Source organism: Carcharodon carcharias, chromosome 16 (genome assembly GCF_017639515.1).
Source record: "Carcharodon carcharias isolate sCarCar2 chromosome 16, sCarCar2.pri, whole genome shotgun sequence".
NCBI classification, from domain to species: Eukaryota; Metazoa; Chordata; class Chondrichthyes; order Lamniformes; family Lamnidae; genus Carcharodon; species Carcharodon carcharias.
In genome coordinates this window covers 94,485,873-94,495,977 of record NC_054482.1, presented here as the reverse complement: position 1 = coordinate 94,495,977, position 10,105 = coordinate 94,485,873, and the positions used below count along the sequence as shown (strand labels likewise).

At 48.0% G+C, this 10,105-nt stretch overlaps 1 protein-coding gene across 1 annotated transcript in view; it reads left to right on the top strand.

Annotated features, from left to right (window-relative positions):
• The first annotated feature begins 1,448 nt into the window (after nt 1-1,448).
• The window catches only part of LOC121288800 (putative ferric-chelate reductase 1), a 53,495-nt gene continuing 44,838 nt past the window's right edge, over nt 1,449-10,105 (top strand). The window contains exon 1 of the mRNA XM_041207527.1: nt 1,449-1,788. The gene's annotated coding sequence lies outside the window, so the exon portion shown is untranslated. The remainder of the gene's footprint in view (nt 1,789-10,105) is intronic.

The window sequence follows — 10,105 nt, the reverse complement described above, 5'->3', positions numbered from 1 at the left end:
GGAGGAAGATTGGGAAAGGAATATTGAAATGGAATTCTACAGTTAGGGGATCAGACAGGTGTTTCTGTGGTCACAGATGTGAATCTAGGATGGTATGTTGCATCCTTGGTGCCACGGTCAAAGATGTCACTGAGCAGCTGCAGAGAACTCTGGGAGGGATTGTGAACAGCCTGAGGTAGCAACAACACAGGTAGAAAGAAGAATGAGGTCCTACAGGCAGATTTTAGGCAGCTTTGTTTTTGATTTTTTAAGTTTATTCATTCTTAGGATATGAGTGTCGTTGGCAAGGCCAATATTTGTTGCCGTTCCTTAACTGCCCCTGAGGTGGTGATGAGCCAGCTTCTTGAGCCATTGCAGTCCATTTGGTATAGGTACACCCAGAGTGCAGTTAGACAGGAGTTCCAGGACTTCGACCAAGAGGCAATGAAGGAACGGTGATAATAGTTACAAATGAGAATGGTAAGGATAGTGGTAGAATCAAGAATCCATAGACAGGGTGGTGAAATCAACGGTCACATGGCAGATGAAATTCAGTGCAGAGAAACGTGAAGTGATTCATTTTGGTAGAAAGAACAAGAGGTAATATAAAATAAAAGGTATAATTCTAAATGGGGTGCAGGAGCAGGGCATCCTAGGTACATAAGTGCACAAATCATTGAAGAATGCAGGGCAGGTTGAAAAAAAAACTGTGTTATGACATATGGATCCTAAGCTTTATAATAGAGATATAGAGTACAAAAGCCAGAATGTTATGGTGAATGTTTATGAAAGATTGTTTCTGCCTTTAGGAAGGATGTGAAGGCATTTGAGAGGGTGCAGAAAAGACTTACAAGAATGATTCCAGAGATTAGGTACTTCAGTAAGGATTGGAAAAGCTTCTCAGAGACAACAAGGTTGAGAGAAAAACTGACAGGAATGTTCAAAACCTTGAGGGGTCCAGGCAAAGTGAGTAGAGAGAAACTTCCTATTGGTGGGAGGGGACACCAATTTAAGGTGCATTGAAAAAGAAAGTATGAGGGGAAACTTTTTTTTTAAGGTAGTGAGTGTTTGTAATCTGAAAGCATTGCCTGAGGTTGTGGTGGAAGCAGATTCCAAGAAGGCTTTCAAAAGGGAGCCCACGCAAAATACTGTGGATGCTGGAAATCTGAAATAAAAACAGAAAGTGCGGGAAATTCTCAGCAGGTCTGGCAGCCTCTGTGGAAAGAGAAACAGAGTTAACTTTCCGAGTTGAATATGACTCTTCAGAACTCTTTAGTAATCATTCTATGATTTGATGACTCCATAAGCTCTGTAAAAATTTTAAACGGTCGTGTCAGTAGCTCTATCTTCTAAGCCAGCACACGTTCAGTGGCTCAGTCGCCATCAACTCAGCTCTGTAATGCGGTTCGAAGATTGGCACTCAGTTCCGCACAATTTTCCCCAAACAATTCGGGAAACTTACCACTGAATGACGCACGTAAACTTGCTTAATTTCTTGTGGCGAAATACGGATGTTGGTGCATGAATCAGATCGCAAGCATTGCAGCAAATATTTGAAACAAAAAATTGCTGGAAAAACTCAGCAAGTCTGACACAATCTGTGGAAAGGAAGACAGAGTTAATATTTCGAGTCCGTATGACTCAAAACATTTGAGTCTGGTCAGCAATCGTGAAGAAGAATGTTTTATTTTGTTCGTTTATGGCGAGAAGAATTTCGTCACTGAAACTAGGCGGAGACTCCGGCTACAATTAGTTGAATGTGGCAGAGTTTCGCCGCCACCCCTCAGTCTGCTGTTTCTGCAAGAGAAGGTAAGTACCTGATTTTCAAATCCGATGCTTTTCTATCGCAGGGTGAAAGGAAACGATTAATGCAGAGGATCCAGTGCCAGCTGGACTGAGTATTAAATCTGTTTATATCTAAACACTTCACCCCAGGTCAACACTTCTCCAATTTTAACGGTATTTGTGCAATGGTGCAGTAATGCTTAACGTGGGTCTCATTCGGTTTCCCACCTGAAAGTTTCACTCTTTGATTATTTACTCCAGACATGTGCGATCTTTCTCAGCCAACAATTGTTAGTCAGAGCGAGAAGTCGTAACTGTTTGAGGGATTCCCTGATGTGCCTGGAGATTCCTCACTGTGGTCGGGGGTGGGGGACTGGCCAGCTTCCGTCAAAAATTAACCTTGCTGCATTCAGTCCAACAGTGGCACTCGGCGCGGGGATCTCCCTGTCGCTGCTCCGAAACTGCTCCGGAGATGAGATCGTTTTAAATACCTTCCAATCCCCTTCCCTAATCTCGCCTCCCTCCCCGTCAATTAGGATCCCTGGGGAAACGGAGGGTCTGAGAATGGACGTCTGAGGGGACTGGAGGAGTTGAAGGGAATGGGGATCTGAGGGGAATGTTGGGGGGAGGAGGTGGTGGGGGTGTGAGGGCAATGGCGGTTTGTGGGCAAAGTGGGTATCTGAGGGGAATGAGGTGGGGTCCGAGGGGAATGGAGGGTCCTGAGGGGAACGGGGGTTTCTGAGGGCAATGGGGATCTGAGGGCAAAGGGGATATCTGAGGGGAACAGGGGTAATCTGAGGGGAATGAGAGGGTATGAGAGGTACAGAGGTTCAGGTCGAAAAAGGGACTTAGGAATGGGATTTAGGAAGTTTGGGGGAAGAGAGGGACTCAGGAATGGAAGCTTGTGGTGAGAGGAAGAATGGGGTCTGGTGCTTGGGCTTCAGTTTGGGGGAGAGGGAGAGAGATGGTGGGGGGGTGGAATTTGGTGGGGTCTAGTATTTCCTACAGAGCTAGAAGCCGCATTGTGTTAGGTGAGGGCTGTGTCAAGAATGGAGCAACCAGTAAAGGGCATGAGTGAAACCTGAGGACTTTACCTGGGATAAATAGTGAAGAATTATTTATAGTGGCCAAGTGACGAACACAAAGACAAAACATGAAAGAGGAAAGAAGGAAAATTCTTTAACTGAGGGATATTGGATCATGAGGTGAGTCACCACAGTGGCTACTGAAGCAGGAACATCATTTAAAAGGGAATATGATAAATATTTGAATGTGGGGAACATAAAAAGATCTGGGGAAGGAGTGAGTGAGCATTATGGGGTGAATGGTCACTTACTGTGCTCTAATTTCAGTTGTTCTACGAAAACCATCCTTTATTGTGTCTGAGCCTGGGGTTGGTTGAGAAATGTTGGTGCTGAGCTGAGTTTAGGATGATGTACCCTATGTGAAATGCCCCAAACTGCAAGCTTGCTGTCTTTTGTACAGTCGGTTTGGTTCAGGTCAGAGAGTCAGTTATGACATGTGAAGTCCGAATATAGGCTGTGACTAAAGCTCCCAGTTTAGAATTGTCATCGGCACACCTATTGCATTCTACCAGATACATATTAGTGAGTGATCATATTACTGTTGGTTGTGAGGGACATCCATTAGATTTCAGCACCATGTCAGTGAGTTACTAGTTTTCAGCCACCTCGGATCTCCCCCTTTTAATTCCTCTTCCATCTTTGGTTCCCTTTCTTCAGCTTCACCAAACTTCTCATCCAACCACTACTGGTGTGAAATCATGAGGAAATATACTCAACTACAGGGCCCTAACCTTTCTATGGTAAATGCGATAGCATTTGCAGGCGTTATATGATCAGAACAACATGTGATTAGACCTCAAGTGACGCCTTGAACCAAAGTTAGCAACCCTAGTTAGCACCAAAGCCAATAATCTACAGACAAAGCAGAAAATCTTTTATCAAATGCCAGCATAATTTGACTGTTTTCCAAAGGTTATTTTGTCAACAACTAAAAACAACTTTTAGAAATAACCTGTCTTTTGAACCAAATCTGAAATTTGACAAAAATAAATTAATGGCCAGTTTTTTAAATTATTTTTATCAACAAAAGTATTGTAAAGGAGAAAGTAGGTGTTTAATGATTTAATGATAAATATTATATGTTGTGTAATATTCAACTATCCATCAAACCACAGGACAGGATCACTGCTTTGGTATCTTGTATGATACTCTCTCTTTTAAACAATAATTTCATGTACTATCCAAAGCACTTTTGTAACTTTGGCCTAGAATTTCCTGGAGAGTTTTGCCATTAGAATGGCACATCAAAAGCATTAGGTTCATTTACAACTTTAAAGCCCCAGAAAATTGTGGCACTAGCAAGTTCTGCCATTGTTCATGGTGTGCCATAAATTCTGTTCTGTTAATACCATTGCTGAAGCTATGCCAAATTGATTGACCCAAAGCTCCGCAACCCATCTTATCTCACTTTGTGATTTTGTGGATAAAATTGTGAGTCAGGGACCTTTCCTTATGTCTTTGCTATGTGTTAAGCCTGGTTATTTTTCAAGACCTCACCAGAAAAGCCATTGTATCAATTAAAATTCCTGGATTATCGCTTCCTTTTATAATGCTGACAATTTGCTTTCTAAACGTGACTGCTTGCTGATAAATGTTTCACAAACCCTGTCATACAAGTTCAATATTGAGGGGCTGTTAAAATAGTGGCTTATGGATATATGAAGAAAGATAGCAACATTCATAGATGTCAATGCACTTTCGGATATTGGACTCTCATGAAACCAGCCAGTGGTGAATTCTGATGTAGAATCTTGGATGTTTTCTTGATATATGTTAATGACCTAGGGCAGAATTTTCAGTTTGACATGAGGGGGGGCGGGCCCTGCGTAAAATGGCGCTTGGTGATGTCGGGCGAGTGTCCTGACACCACCGCGCGCCATCGCAATATTTCGCTGGGTGGGCGTGCGATGAAGTCCGACGCACGTCCGCCATTAATTAACAGGCCAGTTAAGGACCTTTATTCTTCAATCGATGGCGATTTTTAGGTGCCCATGTGATCTTCGGGTCGGCGCATGGACGCAATGGGCAGGTGGGTAAAAGACTTTTCTATGAACCTCATCCGGGGCGGGATAAGAGGGCTTAGTGGGGTCGTCAGTCTGCTTTGTGGAGTATTTATTGGAGAAAGTATCTTAAACTTGCCTGTTCAGAATGAATTCCTGCAGCTTTCTGTGTACTTTGAACCTTCAGGTCAGCGGTCTGCAGTCAGAAATCTTTAGTGGGCCTGTAGCTTCCCAGAAGCCTCCCCTTAGCCTGGGTATGGGATATGACGTGTCCACTGGAAGCAGCTCCTCTGAAGAGGATGGGAGGGCTAGAAGGAGGAGGAAGCCAGGAGTGCACATTCAGCCTCCAGGGGAGCCACACTTGGGAGTATAGTCACAGGCACAAGGGATGCAGGGACAAGAGGTTGTCCAAGGTGGAAGGGGCCACAGAAGACGCCACTATCCTGCTGCCAGAGTATACAGGCGGCAAAGCAACTATCTCGATATGTCTAAGGTGCAGTGCCGAAGGAGGCTCCGACTGTCAAGGGACACAGTCAACTATATCTGTCAGATGATTGGGCCTGAGATCTCTGCTAACTGTGTGGGTGGACACCCCATGCCAGTGGCTCTGGAGGTCACAGCTGCCCTCAACTTCTATGCCTCTGGCTCCTTCCAGGGCTTGGTGGGTGATCTTTGCGGTGTCTCCCAATCAGCTGTCCACACTTCCGTCAAGCAGGTCACAGACGCTCTGTTCAGGCATGCATTGACCTTCATCCACTTCCGTTGGGGCCAGGCAAGCCAGATACAGTGAGCCAGAGGCTTTGCGGCCATTGTTGGCTTCCCCCACGTCCAGGGTACAATAGACTGTACACATGTGGCCATCAAGGCGCCAGCAGGTGAGCCTGGTGCTTTCGTCAACAGGAAGGGCTTCCACTCCATGAACGTGCAGATAGTGTGTGATCACAGGATGCAGATTCTGCAAGTGTGTGCAAGGTACCCAGGCAGCTCCCACGACACCTACATCCTCAGACACTCCCAGGTGCCGGGGCTCTTCAGTGCTCCAGCTTGGCTTGATGGGTGGCTGCTGGGTGATAAGGGCTATCCCCTCAGAAGGTGGCTCATGACGCCTCTCCGCCATCCAAGAACAGAAGCTGAGTGGCAGTACAATAGGAGCCACACCTCCACTAGGGCTGTGGAGGAGAGAGCCATCGGTCTTCTCAAGATGCGTTTCCGATGTCTGGACCGCTCAGGGGGCGCACTCCAGTACCCCCCAGATCATGTGTCGATGATAGTGGTAGCATGCTGCACTCTCCACAATCTTGCGCTGGAAAGGGAGGACGCAATGAACGATGATGACATCGATGCATTGTCTGCGGCTGTACACAATGAGTCCAGCACTGATTCTGGGGATGAAGAAGCACAGGGGAATGCTGAGGGGGTAGACGCTGACCCGGGACTACACCAAGGAGGCAGGGACACCCGGGAGGCTTTAATCCAACAAACCTTCAGCTAGCACAACACAAATGGATCAGCAGGATCAGCCTTGCCTGGCGCTTCCATACTCGACACCTAAGTGCAAAATCTGCCAGGTCATCAGCAGGAACTAAGGGCCTTGTACATAAACTTGAATGTCCAAACAAACATTCATGACATTTTTCTTAAACATACACATGCAGAACAAACGAGCCACCCTCAGCATAGTCACACATCTGAATTTTAATTTTAATTTCAGATGTTCTGCCATTTGCAAAACAATACTGGAAGCAAGCAAAAATAAATTCTAAGGACCTAATTCCGGGCCAACACAAAAGCACCAGTGAGAAACCTATGGTGTGCCTAAGGTGCCTTACGTTTACGTTTTTGGGTGCTACGTCTTGCTGCTGCTCCATCGTTGGGAGTAGCATCTGGGACAGCCTGCTGACTCTGCTGTCCTGTTGGCCTCGATGACCTTGGTGGTCATCCTCTGGCCTGTGGAGCCTGTGCTGGCCCCGCCTGGGAGGGAGCTGCCAGTTGCACATCTGGCATCTCCCCATTTGTTGCAGCCTCACTAGATGAAACAGTCACTGGGAGAGAGGCGGAGCACTGTGAGAGGAGCCTGCAGATAAGACAGGCAGCTGCTGTGCCCGGACCTCCCTGCTCACCGTGGATGGATGGGCAATGAGCTGAGAAGCTTGAAAGCCACATCATCTCCCACATTGGCACTGACCAGCTGTGGCCACTGGCGCTGTGAGGGCTTGCAGGTCCAAGCGTAACCCCAGGAAGACCTGATTGATCTCCTGGAGGCACCTCTCCAAGAGAGTCACCACTCTCTCCATGGGGGAAGCATGACACTCAGCCATGAAGCTCATTGAATCAGTGATGCTCCACGTGGACTCCTCCACCACAGTACACCAAGTGAAGCTTGTGTCACACCCAGATGCTCCTGCACACCCTGCCTCATTTCCTGCAGCTGCTGTGTCACGGACAGCTCCAGAGGCACATCATCAGGCACCGGCTGAGCATATGCCTGGTCCCCTGCAGTCCTCCAACTGCTGGCGCCATCAGCACTCTCTGTCTCTGCCAGCTCCTCCAGCGATTGTGAAGTGCCCTCTCCACTGTGCCCCAGGACACTAGCCGATGTTGCAATGCCCACCGAGGTGCTAGTATCTGCGGTGGTGCCTGCCTCGCAGAAATGGTGTGACGCAGGTGACACTTGAGGGCCCTCAGGTGTGAGGGGGCATCTGCAGTTCCTCCTGGTGGACAGGCTTTGATGATGCTGAAATGAACAACAAGGACAGTGGATCAGTTAATGTACACGCACTGACAAAGTTCATCCCTTTCCGCCTGGCCCATTATGCGCTCAACCTCCCAGAACCAATGGACATGAACATTGGTGGGGTGGCAAATAGTGAGGAGGATAGCCTTACCTTACAGGAGGATATAGACGGGCTGGTCAGATGGGCTGATGAATGCCAAATGGAATGTAATGTGGATAAGCGTGAGGTGATACACTTGGGCAGGACAAACAAGGCACGGGAATACATGATGAATGGTAGGACCGTGGGAAGTAAAGAGGATCAGAGGGATCTTGCTGGACATGTCGACAGGTGCCTTAAGGTAGCGGGACAGGTACATAACGTGTTTAAGAAGGCATATGCCGTACTCGCCTTTATTAGCCGAGGCACAGAATATCGGATCGGGGAGGTAATGTTCCAACTGCACAAAACGCTGCTTGGGACACAGCTACAGTTCTGCATGAATTTCTGAAATGCGCTTTCTGGGAGGGATGTGACTGCAGTGGAGAGAATGCAGATGACGTTCACCAGGGTGTTGGCTGGCCAGGAGAGTTTCACTTACGAGAAGAGATTGCATAGAGCAGGGTTATTTCCCCTGGAGCAGAGAAGATTGAGGGGTGACATGATTGAGGTGTATAAGCTTATGAAGGGCATAGATAGAGTCAACAGAAATGACCTTTTCCCCTTGGTGGAGGAATCAGTAACCAGGTGGCGTAGATTTAAGGTAACCAGCATGAGGTTTACAGGGGATGAGATGACCTACTTTTGCACACAGAGGGTGGTGGGAATCTGGAAAGCACTGCCTGAAAGGGTGGTGGACGCAGAAACCTTCCTGACATGTAGTAAGTATTTGGATGTGCACTTGCGATGCCATGGCATACAAGGCTATGGGCAGAGTGCTGGGAAATGGGATTAGAATAGTTAGGAAGGTGCTTGACGTGCGCATCCTCGAAGGGCTGAAGGGTCTTTTTCTGTGCTCCACACCTCTGACTCTATCAGTCTGTGACCAAGCAATGTTGCAATAATAACAAATTTAACAATCATATGGATGGTGGGAAGACAGAGCGGATCTCACTGCTGGCCTCAAATACCTGGCTGTTCCCTCCCAGCCTTGCCGACACCAGTTGACCTGGGCGCATGGTGCCTCTCCAGCTCAAGGGCCTCTTGCTTGAAGCAGCTTAACATGAGGAGGTGAGCCTGGCTGCCTCCAGTCCTCGAACGCTCCAAGGCATTATGAGCATTCTTCTCCTGAAAAAGAGAGAACACCATTCATTACAGCAAATTGCACATGGACTCTGCACGCACACTGCCTTCTCTCCCCGCTACTGTTGATCATTCACACAAAGATACCACACGTGCTCCCAATACCCACCAATCCCCCCCCCCTGCGTACATCACTTTAGGAACCACACGGTCTTTGCTCCCATAGCAAGGAAGCGCAACTATGTGCAGCGTCGAGGGCAGCAGATGGTTCTTGGCCACGACACCTTGAGGCTCCCCTTCCACCATCTCATCACCCTGAATAGGACATGTCCCAGAGTTCTCAGGGTGCACCTAGCTGCATCTCCTGCAGGTTGCCCCCAGACTAGTCATGTGCAACTAAGAGCAACACATTGTGTGGGGGAGAACTCATCTCCTCAGGAACCACTGAGGCTGATCTAAGCATGGGCACAATCTGCTTGCCCACTCGGCATATGAGAAATGCCCAACATGATTCAATGCAGTCACAACAGTAAGACTTGGGGGGGGCGGCCCTCAAAGGTTAAGGCTACCATGCTGCGACGCACCACGTTGTGGGAGCTCACCACCTCCACCACCTCCTCTCAGGCATGCTTCATCATGTTGGGGGGGTCTCCTCCTCCCATCCTGGGGGACCAACACCTCCCGCCGTGCTGCCACTTCCTCGAGGAGGGCTGCAAGGTCTTCACCTGAAAAGCAAGGGACGCATTGGCCTCCTGCTGGCCTACCCTGCAGCCTGCCCTGTTCCTGTGGCAGATCCTGCAGCCTGGCCTGCTCCTCTGCCCTTCCCTCCAGCCTGGCCTGCTCAGTTGCCAGTGAATATATTTCCAAGTCGGGATGGTGAGTGACTTGGAGATGAATGATAAGACACCCAGTGGTAACGTGGAAAAACCCTTTTCTGCTGCGAATGGGTTAGAAAGCACTGCCTGATAGAATTGGGGAAGCAGATACAATTGTGGCTTTCAAAAGGGAATTCGGTAAGCACCTGAAGAGAAAAGATTTGCTATGCTATAGTGAAAGGGCAGGGGAGTGGGATTAGCTGAGTTTCTCTTGCAGAGATCTGGCAAAGGCATGTAGGGCCAAATGGCCTCCTTCTGTGTTTTAACCATTCAATGCTTTGATATTTATAGCTTAGATCCTAGTGAAAACTCCAAAATTAATCCCACTATCCTACATTTTCCTGATCCCATTCCCTCCCTCTGCCTCAAATGTTTCCCTATCGTTCCCTTAAGAGACAAAATGGTCTCTGCTTCAAGTATTCCCT